This window comes from Narcine bancroftii, chromosome 7, assembly GCF_036971445.1.
Source record: "Narcine bancroftii isolate sNarBan1 chromosome 7, sNarBan1.hap1, whole genome shotgun sequence".
Classification (NCBI taxonomy): Eukaryota; Metazoa; Chordata; class Chondrichthyes; order Torpediniformes; family Narcinidae; genus Narcine; species Narcine bancroftii.
Window position 1 is genome coordinate 154,333,018 of NC_091475.1, and position 24,633 is coordinate 154,357,650.

Here is a 24,633-nt window from a genome sequence, read left to right on the forward strand (position 1 = left end):
ATACTATCTATAATCTTATACCACTTCCAATGTTCTAATTGAGGTTTGTGGTGATGCTGTTTTGATTTTTTGCAATCGGATACCCAGATCTGGATGAACTGTGGACAGCCTGGTCCGCAGGTTGCGGCCAAACATTAGTTTTGCTGGGGTGCATTTTGAGGTAGAATGTGGTGAGTTTTTGTATCCCAATAGGAAATCTGCGATTTTGTGTGTCCAGAAGGCATTTAGAAGTTTCATGGTTTTCATTGCTTTTTTGAATGTTTGTAAAGGATGTTCTGCCTCCCCATTAGTACTTGGGTGATAGGGTGTGGACAAAATATGTCTGATATTGTTCTCGTGCATAATTTAAAAAAAAAATATTCTGATGTAAATTGAGGTGCATTGTCCGAAACTAATTCATGAGGCAATTCATGAGGATCTGCTTTGGTGTTTTTCAGCTGTGAAACTACTGGTCATTTGGAGTGTGCGACCACAGCTACTAGGAAAGCCTCACCCATGAATGGTCCAGCGAAGTCTACATGAATCCGATGCCAAGGTTTGGATGGCCATTTCTATAGGTTAGCTTCGGCTTGCAGCATTTTTGGCTGCATTGTCTGACATATTTTGTCTTCTCTTACTGTTGTTTCACTGTCTCTGTCTATGGAGGGCCACCAGACATGCATCCGGGCCAGTGACTTCATTTGTACCATTCCCAGATGGTTGTGGTGCAGATCTGATAACATGGTAGTTTACCATGTGGCTAGAATAATTGTATTATGGGTACCCCATAGTCAACATCCTTCTTTGACTGATAGTTCATGACAGCGTGTGTGGTAAAGTTTTAGATCTTTGGAATGACTTCAGATTCAGGCCACCCATTAAGGGTGAAGTATAGGATCTTGCCTAATGTTGCCTCTTTTTGGGTTTCCTTTGTGATCATCTGGGCTGTAATGGGCAGTTGTTGAAGTTGTTCTTGGTTGATGGATCCTGCCTCTGCTGTCCACTTAATAATTTCTTCTTGTGGTTCTTTCTTGGATAGTGGCATGCATGATAAGGCATCTGCATGGCTGTTCCTGGTTTGTTTTCTATTGTAGTTATACACTGTTAGTAGCATGGCCCATCTTTAAATTTTGGCTGCAGTTGATGCTGGTATACCTTTGTGTGGCCCCAGGATTAAACTAAGAGGCTTGTCTGTGATCAGGGTGAATTTTCTTTTGTAAAGGTATTGGTGGATTTTTTTTTTTTGCACCAAAAATTATTGTCAATCCTTCTTTTTCTAGTTGGGCGTAATTGCGTTCGCTTGTGGTTAATGTTCGCGAAGCATACGCTACTGGTTGCTCACCTTTTTCTGTGATTTGGGATAGTACCGCCCTAGTCCCACTGGTGTAGCATCCACAGCCAGTGTAACTTCTTTACTAGGGTTGTAGTGGATCAGCACCTTATTTGTTGACGTTAATATTTCCTTTAGTTAATCAACTGTGTTTTTAGTTTCTGTGTTCCAATACCATGTTTGATCTTTCTTGAATAATTGGTTCAGGGGGCTGCATAGTGTAGACATATTAGGGATATGTTTTTGGTCATGATTAATAGGTCCTAGAAAGGACTGTAATTCTGATTTGATGGTTGGATATAGGGCCTTGCAAATGGCTCCTGTTCCTGCTGGATTCATTTGCACCCCTCGTTGTCGATTGTAAACCAAAGATATGTTACTGAGGGGTGCATGAAGACACATATGTCCTTTTGCAATCGTAAAATACTTTTTCAAAAAACTTTTTCAAGGTTTTGTAAGTGTTCACTGTCATTTTGGTCTGTGATTATGATATCATTTAGGAAACACCCAACTGAGAGCCCATGTGGTAATTTGTCCATTGTTGCTTGAAAAATCTCAGGTATTGCTGAAATTCCGTAAGGCCCATGTGTATCGGTGAATAGTCCCAGATGGGGATAGATTGTCACATATTCCCGTGATTTTTTTTTTTGTCCAATTCTATCTGTTGATATGCTTGTGACAAATCTAGTTTTGTGAATTTTTGCCCTCCATTTAGTGCTTGGAACAATTCTTCTGCCTTGAGCATGGGGTGTTCAGGTATTTAGAGTGATGGATTGATGGTGACTTTGTAATTGCCGCAAATGTGATCTCACCGTTTGCTTTTCATACGGATATGATGGGCGCTGCCCAATCGCTGTATTGTATTCATGTCTTTTAAATTCAACTTCAATTTTCCCTTTTATAGCAAATAGGACTGTTCTGGCTTTGAAGAATTTTGGTTCTACATTATCTTTTACTTGCAGTTTGCCTTGAACTCCTTTGATTTTTCCCCAATTCTTGTTGGAAAACCTCTGTGGTTGTTGAGGATTTGGTCGAGTTCTGGCTGGGAGGTGTCCATGTGGTTTATGTTTGTATTGAACTGATTTCCAGCCAGTCTAGGGGATTGTGTTGTTGACAGTTTCTTACAAAAAGTGCTGGTCCTTTGGCATCTACGATGTAGAGAGGGAGTGTTTTTAGTTGCTGTTGTTTGTATTGTACTTGGACTGTACATTTTCTAAACACTTTGATTCTGTCTCCTGTAACAGATCTTAGAATTATTTCAGTTTTTTTTTACCAGGAGATGTGGTAGCAAGCATTCCTTTTCATGTAACAGCATTAGGGACACTTCTGCCTCTGTGTCTAACTTCATCTTCAGAGAATTGTTCCGTTTATTTTTTTGCTGTATAAAGATTGCTGTGCTTCCTCAGTTTATTCCTCAGATGTGTAATATCTCAAAAGCTTGAAGGTCAGTCGTTGGGCTGTTATTGTCATTGTTGCTAGGTTGCCTTGCCCTCTCGCCCTCTCCAAATGTTTTGACTTTAACTGTCCTTTTATTTGCAGGTCACCTGCGCTTTAGAAGTGGACATTTAGCTCTGATATGTCCTTCAGTTTTGTAATTGATTTTATTTTTCTCTCTCTTTATTGCACAGTCAGTTTGTGTACATTTGTTATCTGGTTACAGTTCTTTATTTGTTTACATGTGTTCTTTGTGTACAGTTTTATTTTGCACTACCAATAAGTGGTAATTCTGCCTCGTCCACAGAATGAAGAATCTCAGGGTTGTATGTGATGTCGTGTGTACTTCAACAATAAATCTGTAATTAATTCTTTGCAATTTCTTTCAAATATTTTTTTTTCATTCCAAAACTGCCTTTTCAGAAATTTCCAAAAGAAACTTCTTTAATTTTAGTAATATGGGAGAAATGATGAAGGAAGTTGTGAAACAAATAGTCTGCCATTAAAAATAGGATAGTTACCTGAATCTGTAATTTACAGTGATAGAACATTGGGAGAAACTGACCTGTCTAGAGGGTTGCAATATGAATTTGCAGAGGGATAACAAACCCAAATGAACATATTGAGTAAGTAACTAAAGTAGCAGATGGTGGATTATTTATGGGTATAGATTATGCTGACTTCTCGAAGATTTTTGTGTTGCCATGCTAAAGACTACTTCCTGAAATGTATGCCCTTGAAATGGAAAACAAATTACTCTTCTGATTAGGAGATTGGACTGACAGCAGAAGACTCAGTAGGAATAATGGATATGATTTCAAATTGAAAGGAACTGATTAATGATAGGAAGTGGGAAATTATAGTTAGAGATCGCTTCCACTGTTACTCCTTAGGAACATATCATTAAAAGTATTACCCGACAATTCAGGAGGGAAATTAGGAAATACTTCTTTACACGGAACTGGCAACCATTGGAAAGTTACCAATTTCTATCACAAGATACAATAGATTTCTGTTCAATTAATAACTCTACATCTGAGATGAAGGATTTCTTCTACCTAAAGTTACAAACCAAATTAGCGAATGGCAGTTTGCCTATAAGAAAGGTATGATCTCAAAAGGGCTGAATGGCCCTTTTGCCATTTCTATGATTCTGAAGCAACCTTTCACAAATGTTTCCAAAGCTTTGTTCCTCAGCCACAATACTATTTCTGTGGTTCTCTCGAGATCACAGATGGAATATTTGAGTCTCTCGGATCAGATTTCATTTTTTTTTTGGTGGCCAGAGGAGATTATAGTGAGGAGTAATCTGATTTAATAGACCACGGCAGATACTCAATTTAAATTGCTTTATTTCTCAAGATTGTGTTTTTAGAAATCACACGTACTTCACTGTGAGTTCATTGGTCTGTACAAGGCACAGATCAATTATCTTGCATTTAGTCTTAAATCTTTGATCTTTGTGTTCTCTCTTCTGTTGTTCCTTTATCACATAAACCTCCTGTTCTAGGATTAACTGAACTGCACTAGTGTTGCATTTGCTTTCATATCCACCACATCTCATTTCAAAGTGATGGTTTGTTATAGCTGAAAAAAATATTGCTTCAAATTTGGCTCCTGATGATCCGTTTGTGGTCAATTGCTCAAAACCCAGTGAAAATGGGCAGTGATTGATCTGATTATCTTTAACATAATTGTATCAGCAAAACTGTTGTCGGTTTTCCACAAATAGTGCTTGATTCTCATTGCCATATTTTAGCAACTTTATGGAAGATGCTGGCAGGCTGTCCTCTCACCAGTTTCAAGCGGGAAACAAGCAGTCAGCATTTGTAAATCATTGCTCCATTCAGCATTTACAAAATATTGCTGCATAAGCCTCATTTAATGATATCGACAGTGGGAATCTTGAACCCTTGCAGCCAACCCAGTAATTAATAGTGCCTATTATAACATGTACAATAAGATTAAATAACATGAACATCTTTACATGAGGTGCTGGTAATTAGAAATCAATTAAACATGGTTAAAAAGAACCTTTTTAAATAGTCATTTGATTATGCTTTTAGCATAGAACCATGCAGATCAAATTGACACACATGATGGAAATGTTTGCTGTCTTCTTTGTGGAAAGATCTGAAGGCTGAAGCTAATCGTTTTTTTGAAAAATTTATTTCTAGTTTTTCCACTCAAACTCAAATGATTGTCAATATCATTATCAACATTATTTGCTTTTCATACTTTTTCCTACTTGTTAATTTCATACAATCTTCTCATAGAGTTTGTTCTTTTTATCCCCTCCCCCCCAACACCAAACTAATTACTCTTACACACAATAACTAAAACACTCACAACAAAAGTATGAAACTTGTTTTTGAGGGATTATGGTTTTGTCGCATCGTTGAGGTCAGCACGTAGGCTGCCTTTTTTCTGTGGCTTTCCCTGGTTAGAATGGGATGGAGCCCCTCTGCTCCCTCGCCGATTGAGGAGTGAATTAGGAGGGTAGGTAGGGTGACGAGGCATGGTGGTCCACATTACAATTGTGCCCCTTTGTAGTTTAAGTAGGGCTGCCAGACCTTCACAAAAAGTGCTGTATTGTTTCATTAGGTTATAGGTAATTTTCTCCAGGGGAATACAGCTCTGTATTTCTGTGTTCCAATGTTCAATAGGCAGGTAGGAGTTGGCCATCCAGGCAACTGCTATGCTCTTTCTGGCCACCGCCGATGCGATCATGACAAATTGGATTTGAAAGTTGGACAGCTTCATTGTAAGCCTTGCACCAATTATGTTTCCCAACAGGAACAGCTCTGGGTCCTGTGGGAATTCTTTACCTATGATTTTCTTTCTTTTTCCAGGGTTTGGTCCAGTTCCACCCAAAAGGTTCTCACTTTGGCACATGTCCAGGTTGTGTGCACAAAAGTTCCTGTCGCAATGCCACATCTAAAACATTGGTCTGATAATTCATGTTTAGATCTGTTTAATATTTTTGCGATGTCAGATGCAGCTGGTGCAAAAAATTGTATTGTACCAGCCTGTACCTTGCATTGATGACACAGGTCAGACCAGCACTGTTCATCAGATGTTATTCCTAAGTCCATCTCTCACCTCTGCCTCAATTTTTCAAGGCCTAGTTTAGGTCCTTCCATTTGGAGAAAGAAAATACATTGCTGAAATGATCTTCCATATGCTCCCCCTTCAAATCATGATCTTTATGTCACTCCACACAGGTAAGGCCACAGTTGGACCAAATCTGTTCTGTAGAAAAGATCTTATTTGAAGGTAGCAATGAAATGTCTTATTTGATAAATTATACTTATTCCTAAGTTGCTCAAATGACATTAGCCACCCCTGCTCATAACAGTCCTCTATGCACCTGATACGATTATGACTCCAGGTGTCCAAGATCTTGTTACCCACCATCAATGGTATTAATCTATTGGGAGACAGCCCTACTTTGGTTCCTACAAATTGGTTAATTTTGGACCAAATGAGAATTATTTGTTTTAATATGGAACTACCTTTCTTTTCTGATAGCAATTTAGCATCCCACTTATGAAGTCCTCTGCTACCTGCTCACCTATCAAATGCAGTTCAATTTGTGTCCAGGGTAGTATGCCTCTCCCCTCGAAGAAAGAGATGATGCATCTCAACTGGCTACCCAGTAGAACTTTTTAAAGTCTGGCATTTTCAATCCAGCTGAAGTCAATTTTATAATTGGTTTCAAATCCTAATAAGGAATTCTTGGAATGGAACACGTCCAGTGCAATCCGTCCTCTGTCAAAATGTTCCATATGCATCTCTGAGAAGATGGGACTTCCTATAAACTACATTATCTTTTATTTATGAGCTTCAGCTCAGATGTATTAAATTGTTAATTTGGTAACCCATACTTTTTCTCCTTTCTGCATCATAGCCTTGTCAATCATGATTACAAAGCATGAAACAGCATTTTATTTTGGTTAATGCTCTGTTAGCCCTTCAGATTTTAAATTAAAGGCTTCCTTTCATACACAAAATTCGGAAACAAATGGAAAAATATGATGAATCTTCTAACTGCTTTGATGTGGGTTGCTGGCAGTAACATTATCCCAAAAGGTGTATCTATTTTGTCAAGTCCATAGAAACCTTTATCGATCCCTCAGTACGGCACAGCAGTTAGTGTTGATATCCCATATTCTGGGGACCCAGGTTCAATCATGACCTTGCCTATTGGCTGTATGGAGTATGCACAGTGATCCAATGGATATGGTCATGTTTCTTCCCATATTCCAAAGGTGTGCAGGTAGTATAAATTGCCCTTTGGGGCAGGTAGGTGGCCGAAGAACCAAAAGGTGTTAATGGTCATATGAGAGATGAGTATGAGGTCAAAAGGAAATAAGGAGGGTGGATGGGTAGAAAATAGAACTGATAAGATTGACCTGTGGGGAGTCAATCAGGTGTTCCAAAAGTAAAGCTTGCAAACACCTCAACATTGTTCAAACTTCAATGTTTCTCAACCATTCATCAAATATGTGGTCCACTCTGCAAAGTGGTCAGAGGACAAATGAAGCATTGGACCAAGATAAAAGCAATAAGATTACAGCTGATTGTTTACCCTTCTTTTCTCAGATCTTTGTATATTTTTGGCTATCAAAACTATTCCAACAAGATTTTAAATAAATGGCAGCAGAGTAGTCAAGTTTATTGTCATCTGATTATACAAGTATTACCCAATGAATGAAACTGCAGTGTCTGGTTCTAGATACAAAACATGCAGGCATACAAGCAGGCATAACTCACATCAGACAAACAATACATGCACAGGACAAACAAATAAATACTGTAAGTATCGTTTCATGAATATGAGCATCCCAGATGGTTAGTGTGGGCAGTTCCTTTGGTTGTTCAGCATTCTCACTGCCTGTAGGAAGAAGCTATTGCTTAGCCTAATGGCTCTGGCTCTGATACCTCTGTATCTCTTCCTCGATGGGAGCAGCTGAAAGATGCTGTGTGCTGAGTGGAAGGGGTCCTCAATAAGTTCTGTGCCCTCTTCAGTCAACAACCCCGGAAGATCATGTCGATGGGGAGGAGGAAGTCTCCAGTGATCCTCTCTGCTATTCTTATGGTCCTGTGATTGACCTCCAATCCATTTCTTTGCAGCAACTGTACCACACTGTCATGCAGCCAGCCAGGTCACTCTCAATAGAACTCCTATGGAAGGTTGACAGTAGCCTTGGCCGCTTCAGTATTTTCAGCAAGTGCAGACTCTATTGCCCCTTCCTGACAAATGAGGAGTAACACTTGCTCTCTGAAGAAAACTTTTGTTCCTCACTTCACCTTTTTCTGCATGTTGAATCTTATTTACCAATTAATGTTCACCAGTGCTTTGAAAGGCCTTTGACCTGAAATGTGAACCCTGTTTGTCTCCACAAGTCACACTCGGATTTTAAGCATTCATAATATTTGGCTTTTGTATTGGGCAACTCCCTGAACCCAAATATGACAGTTCAGACTTTTTTTAATATTTTTTCAATTTTAAATATACTTAACAATTATGCAGAAAAAAAAATACCAAAGAAACCCCACTTCCCTACCCTTTCCATATAAACCCAATTAAACAGAAAAAGGAAAAGAAAAAAATAGTCAGTGTAAAATATTGAGATCCTTTAAGAGGCCTGCTGGATAAACCAGAAATGATCACATCCCTGTAGTGATGACAGTGAAGAACCTATATATTCTATGTGAGGCTGCCAAATTTTCAGAAAGGTATCCTTTTCTAAGATTATATGTGATCTTTTCAAGAGGAATACCACGGTTGATTTCCAAAGACTGCCTATTATTGAGGAGAGGACCACACATAAAGTGATTTCCATAAATTTAATTTGGAGGTTAGTTGAAGACCTACTGACACTTGTGAAATTCCCCAGTAAGCAAAGTTCAGAATCTAATGGGAAGATGACTCCTGTGATCTTAGTCGAGGTATCATCTGAAGCACATTTCTGACAATAAATATATTTATTTAGTTTCCCTGGGGTGAGGTACAGTTGATGGAGGAAATTATAGTGAACCAATCTATACTGGGCATTAATAGTAACTAACATACTTCCTTGATATAAATCTGTCCAGAGCTGATAATCAATTGTTATGTTTAAATTTAATTCTCATCTCACTCTAGATTTGTGCAAACCTGGCTTTGTGTCCTTGTTTAGCAGTAAGGAATACATTTTAGAAAAAATGTGCTTATATTGCCCTCATGAAGCATCAGTAAGTACAGGTAAAGTCACTTCAGGGTCCAGGATGGTTTTAAGAAAAGATCTTAACTGAAGATATCAGAAGAAAGTATTGCTGGACAAGTTGTATTTCCTCTTCAATTGTTCAAAGGACATGAAAAGTCCTTTTTTTTTGGTAACAGTCTTCCAAATGTTGGATCCATTTATGATGCCAAGTATCCAGATTCGCTTTTAGAGTTGAAATGAAGAGCACTTTAATGGGATCGCTTGACTTTTTTAATGAATTATAGTGATTATGGCAATAGAGAATTCAAGGAGAGTTTGAGTTTTAGATGCTAAGTTAATCCATTAATGACGAGAGGGATGAGTAAATCCTTAAATTCTCTGTAAAATTCAGGAGGAAAGCTGTCTTCCCCTCATGATATATTAGACTGAATGAAGGGAAGATCCAATTCAAATTTTGTCGTCTTGGCCAAGTTTGGGAAATTCCACAGTGGATTCTTCAATCTTAGTCGGTCTTCTGGTGATTCCAATGTATATAAATTTGTATAAAACTGTTTAAATATGTCATTAATTTCTATGGGATTATTGGAGATTGTCTTGGGTAAACTTATACCTCTCATTTTGTTCGCTTTAGATTGGTCACAGTGTTTGAGCTACCGAAAGAAAATAGACACACACACCGAGAGCAGTTCAGATTATACAAATGTTTATTACAAATTCAAAAGCTGATTTCACACTACAATATGCAAGCCCTTCCCAACTATACTTATCAATGCTTGGACTGGTCCCAGCTGCTGAAGTGAGGCAACGACTGCACACTTGTAGTAGGGTGTCAGGGCGCCGGTAGCAGCTTCTCCACCTCTCTCGACCGGGACGTTGGCTGGACTCTAGAACTTCTTCTTCTTGCTGAGAGATGTTGCCACCTCTCGGAGAGTCTCAAACTTCAGCAGTGGGACCATGGCTTATGTTACCCAAAAACTGCTTACCAAGTACCTATTCCCAGCACAGTAAGAAAGATAAGCGAGCAAACTAGCATGCTTAGGCTTTTATCGAATAACATAATTTTCAGCTTATCACTTTGAATACAATGGTTTATTTTGCATCAAGGCTAGGCCTCTGACAGTCTGTGACCAAAACAAGCAGGAAGATTAAATGTTCTTGGTACACAGATGTCCTTTCATCAGATAACATCATCTCTGGCCCCTCGGTGGAATTTAGCTTATGTCTGCTGATTCTAAAAACAAGCAGGTTCTCAGCCTTGCAGAAGCAAAAGCTGCAAAAGTAAAAAAAAAAAACAAGCAGGTTCTCAGCCTTGCAGAAGCAAAAGCTGCAAAAGTAAAAAAAAAACAAGCAGGTCCTCAGCCTTGCAGAAGCAAAAGCTGCAAAGTAAAAAAAAAACAGTTAGAATCTTCCATTACAGAGGCTGAACTAACAGTATTAACTGTCCTTGAACTTTCTTCTGCTCTCAGTTGCCAGGAAAAGACTTTGTGTGTCTTCTTAATATCTTTGTTTAGTTCTTAAAATGGCTTTTTCAATTCCATAAGTGTGTAATGTATTTGAGATTTTTGTTTAAAAGCAATTGGAACCAGACTGTTGGAACTCCTTTTCCAATTTCAAAATTTCTGTTTCCAGTTCTAGTTTTTCCCTGTATTTTTTCTTAATGTCTTTTGTATACAAGATTATTTGACTCCCTAAATATGTTTTTAGTGTGTCCTATAATATAAAACTTTTGGGAGAAGAGGCACAGTTTGTCTCACAAAATAGTTTTATCTAGTCCCTAAAAAAAATACAAAAATCTAATTTTTGAAGAAGGGTGCCATCTATATGAATTAGTTGGTTTCTCTGGCATCAAGAAAGACAGGGTCAAAGGTGAATGATCTGACAGGGTTCTAGATAAGTATTCAGATTCTAATGTTCTATGAATTAGCTGTGTTGACAACAGAAAAAGGTCAATCCTTGTATGAGAGTTATGGGGACTGGAATGGGGTCTGTGGTTTGAGGGTCCATTTCCCTCCACACAACAGTCAAATTTAGATCTTTCATAAAAGCCAAGGTAATTTTGGCCGCTTTTATTTTGGATACTGTCAAGGATGACTTATCCAGAACAGGATTCAAGCAAAAATTAAAGTCGCCCCTATAAATATATTTTGTCATCACCCTGTTAATATCCTGAATAAAGGATTCATTATCATAGCTAGCAGTATATAAATTTAAATGTCCAAGGTTCTGAGTAAATCTGACAATTAACTAATGCGTATCAGTCTAATGGATCAATGGTAGTTTCTCCAATCATCACTGGAGTGTTTTTATTTATCAAAATAGCGACCCACCCCCCCCACCCTCCCTGGCTTTGGAATTAAAGGATGATGGTAATACATGTCCTACCATTCTCTCCTCAGTTTCTTATGCAGTATCAATATGAAGTTTTTTTTGTACATCAAGACTCTTCCTTTTGACTGTACCATTCATATTAAAGCTGATAAATTTCACTACCTTTTTTTTTATCAATAATATGTGTATAAATCTATCAAAGTTTAATTACCTCTTTATGGAATATCTGTGCAAGTGAAAATGTATCTCTTGTAATAAGATAAAGCACTGACATAGTTTAAAAAAAAATCCCACCCTCCCCCCACCCCTCCCAGTGCTGATTATTGAACATTCGGTACCACCTTACCTACTGAACTGGGATGTGCACTTTGCACTTGTCAGACATAACTTATTTGGCTGATTTAGAAAGATCTTGCCCAGCCTAGGGCTCTATCTGAAAATGAATTACCATACAAAAATATCCAATTTTAAATGAAACAATGAATTTTCAAAACACCTATTCCAAAAACTGTTACTACAGAAATTAGTCGATTTAAGCTGAAATCTGTCTATCAAATGTAAACTGAAAATATTGTCTTCACTTACATTATCTAGAATTTCTTTTTAAAAAAAAAACTACAGCTGTTAGTCTAGTTTTCATCTACCTGTTTTCGTCCATTATTTTTCTCCTGGGGAGTCACACAGGAATGCTGCTGTTTCCTTAGGTGTTTTAAAGAATCTTGTTCCTCCATCAGGGAGTGTGATCCTCAGTGTTGCAGATGGAGTAAGGCAAATGGAATATCCTTGGATCGAAGCTCCCTCTTGGTCATATTCCTTTCTGCACTTCCTTAAAGCTGGCACTCAATTTGGGGGGAAAAAAAACAGCACAGGCTTATCATCATACATGATGGGATCCTTATTCCGCTTGATCTGCCATGCGGCGATGTGTAGGATTTTTTTTCCACGGTCTTGATATTTGAGCAGGCATATCAGAATATGATCCCTCTTTGGTCTGTAGGTGGACAAGGTGCAAGAGCCCAATGTGTTTGCTCTATTATCATGGGCTCAGTAAAATGCTCTTGTCCCATGATAGCTGGGATCCAATTAGCAAAAATGTTTGGCGTTGTTTTCCTCGCAGCCTTCATGAAGATTAACGTCACATATGTTGTTGCATCAGCTTCAATTTTCCATCTGGTCGACTGAAAACTATGTAGCTGAGACGAAGGAGCGTGTCAGTAGAGCTGGGCTTGTGTTATCAAGTTGAGGTAGGAAAATGACTTTTTAAATATTTAGACAGAATAATTGTAGTTAGGCTTTTTCCATTGAGGGTCAGTGAGCTTTTTCCATGGAAGATCAGAGAACCTGGGTAAAAGGTGGAGTTATCAGTTTCCGGAATGAGGAAAAGGCTAGAATTCAAGCTGAGGAGGTTTGAAGTCACAGGAATAGGGAGACATAACCAAGAAGTGTTGGGAAGATGGGTCAAAAAGTTTATAATTGCTAAAATTGCAGATAAATAGCTTAGGATGGGACAGGGGTGGTGAGCCATGTACAAGTTGAAAAATCTATTTTTGGTATGAGTTCTAACAGTAGATGAAACAAGCAGGATGAAGATCAGGTGATGTCAGGGGTCACATGATGCAGCAAAGCTACATAGATGCTGGCCTAGGAGCTCTCCAAACAAGTTCATTTTAAAGCTTTTAAAAGCACCAAAGCCCACTTTTAATTTGATCAGACAGCCACAGTACAGAACAGAGACGTAAGAATAAACAAGTAGATTCAACTAGTGATCAGATTTAGATAACTGCAGAGAAAACTATTCCTAGTCTGGCTGCCAAGAAGCTCATACAATGGTGGCGATACAGGAATATCTGAGCTGAGGAGACTCTCTTGTCCTGCAAGAGATAGGAAATGGTAATCAATCCCTTTCCAGTAAACTTGACTCTAAGATTGCAGAAATTAATCAGTTTATTTCTGGACTGAAAACTATGTAGCTGAGACGAAGGAGCGTGTCGGTAGAGCTGGGCTCATGTTATCAAGTTGAGGTAGGAAAATGACTTTTTAAATATTGAAAGTCGACCAGATGGAAAATTGAAGCTGATGCAACTATGCATGCCAATGCTCAACTTCTTCCCAAAATCTCTTTATCTTACCTGATTGATCATTCTCCTGGGTATCTGTACTGACATCAAGCAAACTTCTATCAGTTATTTGTTTATAATATCCATAGACTAGTTAGGTGAACTGTTCCGTGCTGTTGCATTGTTCCTTGTAACAGCATAGAAACAGGCCTATTTGCCCAATTTGCTCATCCAACCAAGGTGCCTTCCAGCAATCTCATTTGCCTACATTTGACCCATATCCTTAGAATAATAGAACCTTAGAAACATTACAGAACAGAAGCAGGCCCCAGCAGCCCTGCTACTCTGTGACAAACTATTTTTTTCTGCTTAGTCCCATTAATCTGCCATAGTCCATAGTCCTCCATACCTCTCACATCCACGCACCTGTCCAAATTTTTCTTAAATATGAAAATTGAGCCCATATTCAACATTTCAGCTGGCAGCTCATTCTATACTTTCACCACTGTGTGAAAAAACTCCCCCAATGTTCCCTCTAAACCTTTCCCCTTTCACCTTTTACCCAGGTTCTCTGATCTTCCATAGAAAAAGCTCACTGACCCTCAGTGGAAAAAGCCTAACTACAATTATTCTGTCTAAACCCCTATTAATTTTAAATATCTTTATCAAATCTCCCCTCATTCTTCTATACTCCAGGGAATAAAGTCCTAACCTATTTAACCTTTCCCTGTAACTCATTTTCTGAAGACCAGGCAACATCCTAGTAAATCTTATTTGTGCTCTTTCTATTTTATTGTTATCTTTCCTGTAGTTAGGTGATCAAAACTGCACACAATACTCCAAATTTGGCTTCACCAATGTCTATGCAACTTTACCATAACATCTTAACTCCTATACTCAATATTTTGATTTATTAAGGCCAATATGTCAGAAGCTCTCTTTACAACCCTATCTACCTTTAACCTGCCTAATGGCCTACTGACAGGGAACTCTCAAAGTTACTTCCAACCATTCCTGAAAGTCTGATTGTAGTTAAGAAGAGTTGAAATAAATTTAAATAATCGAAGAACAGAACAATAAAGAAAGCCGCCTATTAAAAGAATAATTAACTTATTTAATTAGACAAGAAAACATCAGTATAAAATTTTAACAACACATTTACACTCCACCAGATGCACCATAAAACAGACTTGATGTGCATCCACCCCCACATCTCAGAGCACTTGTGCTCCACTCTCAGACTCAGTCCTAAATCCAATAGTTGAGAGGGAAATCAGATACATTTTTTTACTCATAACACAGGCTTGGAAGTCAGGAAGGAACAGATCAATAAGAAGCATTTAACAGTTCTTAACTACTGGCAAAAAAATGAATGAATTTTGGCTTATTGCTTGTTTGTTTTGGATAATACTATTTTAAAGAGAAATGAAAAAGCATGCCATGAAAACAATTCAATACTGGTCTGTTTTGTGAGCCAAAGGTGGAAAGAGAAGGGAAATTTCCAAACCGAGGGAAGGGGAGAAAATAGCTTGTCTATGAATGTTTGATTTGCTCTGAATAAAAGCTGACATTGCACAGAAGTCATGTTTTGCTTCTTAAAATTGCCATTGAACTTTTAAAATGTTACAACTCTTGCATTTTCTCAATTAAAATATTCCCAATATAACTTTTAATTGGATTTATGCTTTGGGTCCTTTCCTGATTAGGACACAAATAAGAATGAAATAGTGTACATGAGATTTTACGGATACAAGAAATGTTATCTAACCTTGTATACTAAATTATTAATGAATGTTGTTACTTGACAATAATGAGAGAGCAAAGTAATGGAGGCAATTTATCGTAATCCTATAAATAATCAGCCCAACAGATGTATATTAGCTGTAAAAGTGATCAGATTGAAATTATTGCAGCTGGCAAGTTATTTTATGATAACATTTTTTCACATCAAAATATTTGATGTGCTATATAGTGTGTCAAAACTCTGAATACAATGTGAAGGAAAGCAGTGAAATCTTGCATTGTTCTGTACCGAGTTCAAGTTCTCAGGCACTGAAGATACAGAGACATATGTGGACCCAAACATTAAACAGCATCTGATGGTCAGTCAACACAGCACAAACCGAGGCCACACAACAGCAGATACCTAGCAGGGAATTCCAGAATGCTGCTTTGAAACTAAGCTTTCTGCTCTGTAAACAACATGGTATTTTTATTCATTTGTGTATATGGTTTTATGAGGATGCTATAGCAGTTTAAGCATCTATCTCCCACAACCTCCGAGATATCAGCTTATGAGTGACACCATATGAGAACAAATTGTCTTTCTTCTTGCAGAATTACAGCACTCAATTTCACCTCACTTTTAATTCTAGCCTTTGTCATGTTGAGAAGAAACCATATGAAGTCGAGACTTACAAGCCCAGAGCTACAGAAAGGTATTCTCCAAGGCAACCTCCTCCACTGGAAAAAAAAATTTGTGGTCTTCCAGCATTCCTTATGCAGCTGCTGGGTAACACTCAAGCATGCAAATGTACATGAAAGCCAGGTAATGATAGAGCACACAAGGGAATTAGTAATATTTGTGCAACATTTAATAGTCTTTCATTTACGAATGTGGAATACTTTTTATTTGTTTTGGCTTTTATTTTGCATTTTGATCAAGTTGATCAGATGAGAATTTCTGGTGAATGGGGAATGGTGCAAGCTCAGCCAATCTACATTTGGTTATCATTCAGGAATGAAATGAATTCAGGTCCACTGCTATAAAGCACATTTATGATTCTCCTTTTGACATAGTGAAAGGCAAACTTTGGGGTGCTAGAAACACCTCCAGCTCCAACCAACAAGCAGCCTGTGGTACAAATATTTGCCCTTTGATTCAGGTCACTTTCCTCACCATAGCACTGAGGATTGAAGCGTCACTGTTCCAAGTTGAGCTTTGTGAAGGAGATATTCTCCTTAACTACCCGCCAAAGTCACCATTTCTGGGAGAGGTGAGTGATTATAGAACCATGAAGGCAAATTTATTTTGTTCCTAGTGCATCATTTCCCATAGGCTTTAATATCTAGAAGAAATGTTGAACTTAACAAACTATTGATTAATCAATTACAAAGGTCCAGAAGTCAGTGCATGACTAAGATGCAAGTAGCTGATGAAGGGAATCAAGAGAACTCCTTCAGATGTTGAACACGTGTTTACTTGTCTAAGGTTAATGTAGCTTTCAGTTCATCAATTGATCTTCATTTCTGTCACCAGCTTTTATGCTAATACTCAACTTCAAACCTATTTTAGGGATTTTGCCAACATTGTAGCAGTTTGTTTATTTTGCTCTAAATTTAAATACCTTTGGACAATTTACAATGCACCATTACAAAAAAAATGACCCTTTTTAATATTTTATTTCCACTTTCCCTTTTGGACATTGAAGTTATAAGTTCATTTCTTGATTAACTAGATGCTTGAAAAGGTACTTCTAGTTTCCTGATGCAGATATGAACTTCAGGATCCATTTTGGGGAAATATTTCGGAGCAGACTTTTAGATTTTTAAAAATTATTAGCATCTCACCCATGAGATCTGAAATGTAATATCTACATGTTCACCCATTTGGCTGGGTGGCAGGTGGAACCAAAGATATTGGCTGAGTTTGCCTCTTGGAGAGTAGAAATAATGTAATTTTCAGGTGGCAAATGGTCTATCAAGGCAGCCAAGTTTAGAAATGATTAATATAAAGTAATAATCAATTCAATGATTTGTTCTTGTTCTTCTTGTCAAAGAACTAATGCAAACAGCCAATTTATCACAGACATCAGTTTTAGCCTGCATCAGCATTTTAAAGTTGAGTTAAATGATATTGCCATCATTACCATTCATCTCATATTCACACTACTGAACAACATGGAGTGACTATTCCATCGTACAGACAACACTTAGTTGGAAGACATGCTTGCAAACTCAATTGCATAGTGTCAATGTTTCAGTGTAATGCAATTAACTATTAATTATATTCATGAATGGAAAAACAATAACTATTCATACATCATAATCACAGCAGCCAGAAACACTATCTATCATGTGTCAGTACAATGTGTATCATGGGCTTAGGCAACACTGCAGGGGAACTTTCCCAAAATGTCCAGGACATTCCACTCTTCCGTACCCAGTCTGTGCTTTCTTTGCTGCTGGTCCAGATTCCACTCATGAGTTGTCTGATTATCTTTGATTTCCAACCCCACTTCCCAGTCTCCAAATCATCCTCCTCCTCAGACTTTGAGTCTCTGCATTCTGTTCTCTAATCACAGAAATATGCCAGTCCTTGCTCCCTAATGCATCTTCTATACCACCAAATGCTGGAGTCGAAGGATTCTCACCCTCCATGACCTTCATCCTAACTTCTTCATGTCCATCCCCAGCAGAACCACAGTGATAAGCAGCTTCAGGAGGGAAATATCAGGGAATGAGCATCAGATCATTCAGAGAGGAATTACAAAACACAAAAAGACAAGAAAATCAGAGATGTTGGCCACCATGCCTCTCAAACCTGCCCCAATATTCAAGATGATCATGTCTTATAAGTGCTAACCTAAACTGACCTCTTGCACCACTTCCCCATAATCCCTCAATCTTTCAAATATTGATCTATTATCTCATCTGATCAATTATCTGCCCTTTATCCCCCTCGGAGGAAGAGAATTCCAAACATTTACTTATCCTTAAAAGGAGAAATTTAAATACACCTCAATTTTAAATAGTTGTCTCATAATTTGTACCAATCTCCCACTAGTGGAAACAACTCAAATAAAACAGATCTCTTAAAGAAATGTGAATGAATATCCTTTGGACTATTTCCAATGCTATTAATCCTTCTGGGGTAGCTGCGGAGGGGCGGGGTAGCTGCGGAGGGGCGGGGTAGCTGCGGAGGGGCGGGGTAGCTGCGGAGGGGCGGGGTAGCTGCGGAGGGGCGGGGTAGCTGCGGAGGGGCGGGGTAGCTGCGGAGGGGCGGGGTAGCTGCGGAGGGGCGGGGTAGCTGCGGAGGGGCGGGGTAGCTGCGGAGGGGCGGGGTAGCTGCGGAGGGGCGGGGTAGCTGCGGAGGGGCGGGGTAGCTGCGGAGGGGCGGGGTAGCTGCGGAGGGGCGGGGTAGCTGCGGAGGGGCGGGGTAGCTGCGGAGGGGCGGGGTAGCTGAGGAGGGGCGGGGTAGCTGCGGAGGGGCGGGGTAGCTGCGGAGGGGCGGGGTAGCTGCGGAGGGGCGGGGTAGCTGCGGAGGGGCGGGGTAGCTGCGGAGGGGCGGGGTAGCTGCGGAGGGGCGGGGTAGCTGCGGAGGGGCGGGGTAGCTGCGGAGGGGCGGGGTAGCTGCGGAGGGGCGGGGTAGCTGCGGAGGGGCGGGGTAGCTGCGGAGGGGCGGGGTAGCTGCGGAGGGGCGGGGTAGCTGCGGAGGGGCGGGGTAGCTGCGGAGGGGCGGGGTAGCTGCGGAGGGGCGGGGTAGCTGCGGAGGGGCGGGGTAGCTGCGGAGGGGCGGGGTAGCTGCGGAGGGGCGGGGTAGCTGCGGAGGGGCGGGGTAGCTGCGGAGGGGCGGGGTAGCTGCGGAGGGGCGGGGTAGCTGCGGAGGGGCGGGGTAGCTGCGGAGGGGCGGGGTAGCTGCGGAGGGGCGGGGTAGCTGCGGAGGGGCGGGGTAGCTGCGGAGGGGCGGGGTAGCTGCGGAGGGGCGGGGTAGCTGCGGAGGGGCGGGGTAGCTGCGGAGGGGCGGGGTAGCTGCGGAGGGGCGGGGTAGCTGCGGAGGGGCGGGGTAGGGTTGTGGTGTAGAACAGAAAGCTCAACAAAATTGTGATTGGAGCTGAGGAAAACTAAGGGGTTCTGGAATTTGTGGGTGAGAGCAATATTGGTCCTTCTGTTCAATGAGGAATATCAAAAAGAGCAGATTATTTAGCTTTTCCCTTGACCAGTTAGCCTCTGATTGTTAAGAAGAGTAAAACAGGTGACATACAGCAGACTGCAGATGATGTAATCTGAAGGCAAACAAAATCTGCTGGAGATAAACAATGCTAGATATTACAAGCAGAAACTCTTCATCCTCGGGGGCAGAGTGGGTGGTCCATTTAACACTCTCTCTCTCTCTCTCTCTCTCTCTCTCACACATAATATCCAGCTCGCACATCACCTCTCCTTTTATAATATCCAGCTCACACCATTTGTTGGTCTGGATTCATCCATGACCAGTATTCAGCCTTCTCGTTCTTTGCTTACTCCTTGCTCAGGCCCAAAATGATGTCGATAATAGATCTTTACCTCCTATGGACTCTACAAGACTGGCTTTGAGTTCCTTCAGCATTTCTGTGTGTTTTTAACTACAGTCACAGCATCTGCAAACTTTTGTGTTTAATTATTAATGGACATCAAGCCAAAGAAAGAGAAATTAGGAGGATGAAAAAGACATGGAGAAGGAGATAACTTTTACACAAGATTTAAAAATGGGGAAAACTGAAGACATGCTTAAGTCTAATGAAGTCCATCAGTTTAATATTACTCTTCTCTCAGCTGTTGAGCCTGCTTTTTTCTGTACTGAATGTCATATAAATATCAGTTATTATTGCTGACACATTATTCTGTCAAAACTGCAAAATAACTGATTGAATACCAGATGGATTTATTTCTTACTTTTAGAGCTAAAAAATACCTGAAAATAAATATCAAAATTCACAATAAAAATGTGCCAATTTTGATTCCTCAATTAAAAGCTCTGCTGTACTTTTCTCTACTTAACAATCACAGCAAAAATACCAATTTCAACAATACCCCAGATGGAAAGTGCTGATATGCTGTTTATCCATTTTTCATCTTCATTTGAACGATTTTTTCTTATCATGAAAGGGGCTTGTAAAATATAATGAATGCCAAGAGAACTATTTTTTTTAACTGTAATCATTGCCTGCATGCTCCTTCATGTTGCTGGTGGTATAAGTATACAAAATGGAAGTGCGACAAACAGAATGTCCTTTAGAGGAGGAATCAACTCTCAGCTGTAATGCAATGTCTGAATACAATCATGTTCTGTATCAAGTGTCATTTTGTAGATGTAGATTTTTTAAAAAATTCAATGGATGTGGGGTTCGCAGGCTGAGCAAACATTCAATTGCCCATCCTAAGCTGCCCTTAAAGAAGTGGGGGTGAGATGCGTTCTTAAAGCCAGTCGGGAGTTCCAAGCAAAGCCAGAGATGTCATGATTTCCATATATCCATGTCTGGATGGTGTGGAACTTGGAGGGAAAATTCCATATGGAAGAGTAGTCTATTAATTTGCTGCCTGGTCCTTCTAGATGGTAGAGGTCATAGATCTGGAAGGCAATCTCGAAGGAATCTTGGTGAGTTGCTCCAGTGCATCCTGTAGCTGATACAAACTGCTGTATCGTGCATTGGTGGAGGAGTGAGTGAATGGTTGAAGATGGTGTGCTCCCTCAATGGACTGCTATGTCCTTGACTCCTACACTGTGCTCGTCCTGAGAACTCACACAGACTCCTCTTTTTCTCTCTGCATCAGCAGTTCTGGACCCAATCACTCTCACTTCATTGAGCACCATGTGCACATACTTGCATTTCTCACTTTGATTACGGATTCCTTGAGTTACACAATTGTGTTATTCTGAAACTGCCATGGATTGGCTCCCTCATGCTGTTTAAACATGCAGGTTCTTCCTTGGAATTGCCTGCCCTCAAGACTTACAATTTCTGAAAATCCTGACTCACTGTTGAAGTGACACAATTTGAGCTGATTTTCAGGTCTTGGATTGGGGCCACCTGTTCCTCTTGGACACCTCGCCCTTGTCCTATTCCCAGATCTACTTTGCTTAGCAGCTCTGTTTCTCAACCTAATGGTTACTTTCACTGTTATTTTAGTAAATGAAACCTTGTGTCCCAATATTCTGCTGCCATTAATGACATAATTCCTGCTTTACTTGCACTTAAAATATATACACAGTATGCATCTAGTCCTTAGTGTTTTCCAGGAAGCACTGCAAACCGTAACTGTCAATCCATGGCTTCAGTATGATCTTTTTGAGCTCTGCAGATTTATGTTGGGACCCATTATGGTCTTATGATCTTTCTCTCAGTGATCAATACACACAAATGTCTGCCAGATTCCTGTCCTGCTTCCCTTTAGGAAAGCTAGTCTTTCTGCTCCTTATCCTAAGTCCCATAAGCCCCATTGGATGGACTGTTATCTAACTGTATCTCTGTTGGTGCTGATCAATCACTACATGAACTGTGGTCACCACAATTGCCCTCAATGAGAGAACTACCTGTATTCACAGTTACACAGCATGGAAACAGGTCCATGCACCTATTTAAACTAATCCTTCACTCATCTCATTTTATTCTCCCCACATTCTCATCAACTATCTGCCACCCCAGAATTTTCCAATCACCTTCACAGTAGGCATAATTTACAGTGGTCAATTAACCTATCAATCTGCACAGTCTTGGGATGTGGGAGGACCTGCAGTGCCAAGGGGGAACTATCTCAGTAACGAGAAGTGACGTGAAAACTCCACTCAGACAGCACCAGAAGTCAGAATTGAACCTGGGGCAATGTAGCACTGATCCAGAAGCTCTTTCAGCTGAGCTATTGTGTGCCAGGCTCCTGCACTTTCATTCAGTGTAGCATAGGGAAAGCCCTGGTATCTACCACCTATGGAAATTGCTTGATGCTGAATAAGTGTATTTTCTAGTTGCTTGAGACTTACTTTTACTAACTAATACACCACATTCTTAAGAATAAACAGTTTAAAAGAGAAAAATACTCTACTGAACAAACTTTACATACATGAATATTACAATCCTTAAAATATTTTACTTTATTCTCATTCACATTCTTTGAAAACATTTAACCATTGCTGCATCTTCACCCAAAAGATGAAGAATAACATTTATAGAAGTCAATGGAAAAAATAATTGGGGGAATCTCTTCCTACCATGAAGGTCATCTACAACACTCGATGCAGGCGAAAGGCAATAAACATTATGAAGGATTCTACACACCCCTCATGTAAACTGTTCTTTCTTCTTCAACCTGATAGGAGGTACTGCAGCACTCAGGTCTTTAAGTCTAGATTGGGCAACAGTTCCCCCCCCCCCCAAAGTCATCAGGCTCCTGAATTCCCAGATCATGTGTGGATAATGCACTGTAGGCTTTTACTGTATACATCTTAATATTTTAATATTTCAATGTGTTTAACTCCTATCTTTTACTTATGTAAATATGCTCCATGGTCCTGGAGAAACACTATCTCATCTTTACCGCGCGAGCTTGGTATAAACGATAAATAAAGGTGACTTGAGTGCAGGCAGCCAAAACTGAATTAACGTTCCACACTTTTCAGACACTTTGCAAATTCTGCTGAATAGTTATTGTCTCCTTTCTGACTGCATTTCTCTTTCTCTCAGACTTCCAGCATCTGCATTCCTTTGATTTTTATTCACTTGCTACTTTGATAAGGATATCAGACTCTGCTTCTATGCCGTAAACCTATTATAGTCTAATATGTTCCTCCTTCCTCTCATCTGCTGCCGCTCCATGAAGAGAGCAGCACAATATCCTTTTAATTTATGTTTATCAAGAATCACACTGGTTATACTGGATAAAGAATTTTTTTCTTCCTGAACACTTTTGGTTGTATTTTATGAATTTTGGGCTGTTGATCACAAAAATCACCTTAAAATGTTCTTATCCTGTACAGCATGATAACAGGCCATTTCAGCCCATGAATCCATGCCGCTCAATTTACACCCAATTAACCTATACCCCTGGTATCCTTTGAATGGTAAGAGGAATCTGGAGCCCCCAGGGAAAACCCATGGAGGCACGGGGAGAGCATGCAAACACGGGATTCGAACCCAAGTTCCGATTGCTGGCGCTGTAAAGGCATTGCACTAACTGCTACACCATTGCTGTTGCCCTGTATGTCTAATTTATTTTTTTTAAATGAGATCTTCTTTAACAACATAATTCCAAGAGGTCCTGTAGACATATACTGAAAAGGCAATGAGAGAAGACAAATGTTGACGTAAATATCAGGAGTCATATTCCAAGGGCCGAATTGAAGGGCCACAAAATAAATCTCAGATGTCTTGAAATCTTCAAATGTCATTACTGATTCACACCATAGAACTGGATCGATGTACCTCATTCAGAGAGTGCTGTTGTTAAATCCATATTCACCTTGTGAAATCGGTGGATTATGCAAGTGCCTCTTGAACCAGTGACATTTTTTTCATTATGGCACACACAAGTGACCACAAATGCACAAAATGGGTTAGACTCTCCCAAATTTTATAGCCTTTATATCCATTGAAGAAGGAGTGTTTTTCATTTTGTAAGTTTAAACTGGATGTAACTTCATCCAGAAATGAAATGAGTCTTTCAGTTCAATCTGGTGGATGACATTTCATTCACAGTCACGATACATGATAATATTGCAGTTTTATGCATAAAACTCACTGAGCCAAAGTACTTTAAATACTTCCATTTGTTTTTTTTTCTTTTTCAGCTGCCAGAATCTGTTCAATCGTGATTTTTAAATGTTTGTGCACAAGCAAGCCTTGCTCAGCTATCCAAATCTCAGAATTCCTAGTCCTACCGAATGTCTTGGATATGAACTATAGATATTTTATCTTTGTTGCAATAGATAATAAAATTATTCATCCAGCAATAAAGCAGTCTTGTGAAGGTGGTTTTAAATCACACTGTATATTCAAAACAAACAGTAAGATGTCTTAAGGGTCTAATTTACACTATGATTTAGTGATGGGACTCAAAAAACATATCAGGGAGGAGTAAATTTATGAATCTATGTTAAAAATGCTTGTGTTCACTCTGATTTCAGACTTTAAAATTCTCTGGGAGTAAAACAATGCATAATAAAATCCAATGTTAACATTTGTATTTCTCTGTTAACTGTTTCCTGAGTGGAAATTAATGGAAAACATGCAAATTCCTACAGATTTATTGTTTTGCAACTTGCATTAATTACTGATTAAATCTTCAGTTTAAAAAAAACTGAATGAATATGTAAGATCAGTAAACCAGCTTTTGACAATGGCAATGGAAGGGTCGAATGTGGATTATTGAAACTGTAGTGAAAAGGAAGCACAACAAGGGAAAATCTGCAAAATATTATTTTTATCCGAAGTATTGCTTGAGGCAACAAAAACAACATGAACTTTCCTGGTAGGGTGGCCTTAACAAAAATGTTGTATACAAAATGGGCACAATGACAACATTCAGCAGGTATAATTATGAT

At 39.6% G+C, this 24,633-nt stretch overlaps 1 long non-coding RNA gene across 1 annotated transcript; it reads left to right on the plus strand.

The window, feature by feature from the left end:
* Positions 1–443: 443 nt before the first annotated feature.
* Positions 444–24,191, plus strand: LOC138740020 (uncharacterized). The gene is made up of 3 exons (XR_011342629.1): positions 444–535; positions 15,716–15,888; positions 23,881–24,191. It is a non-coding gene; the product is annotated as an uncharacterized lncRNA (long non-coding RNA).
* Positions 24,192–24,633: the final 442 nt, after the last annotated feature.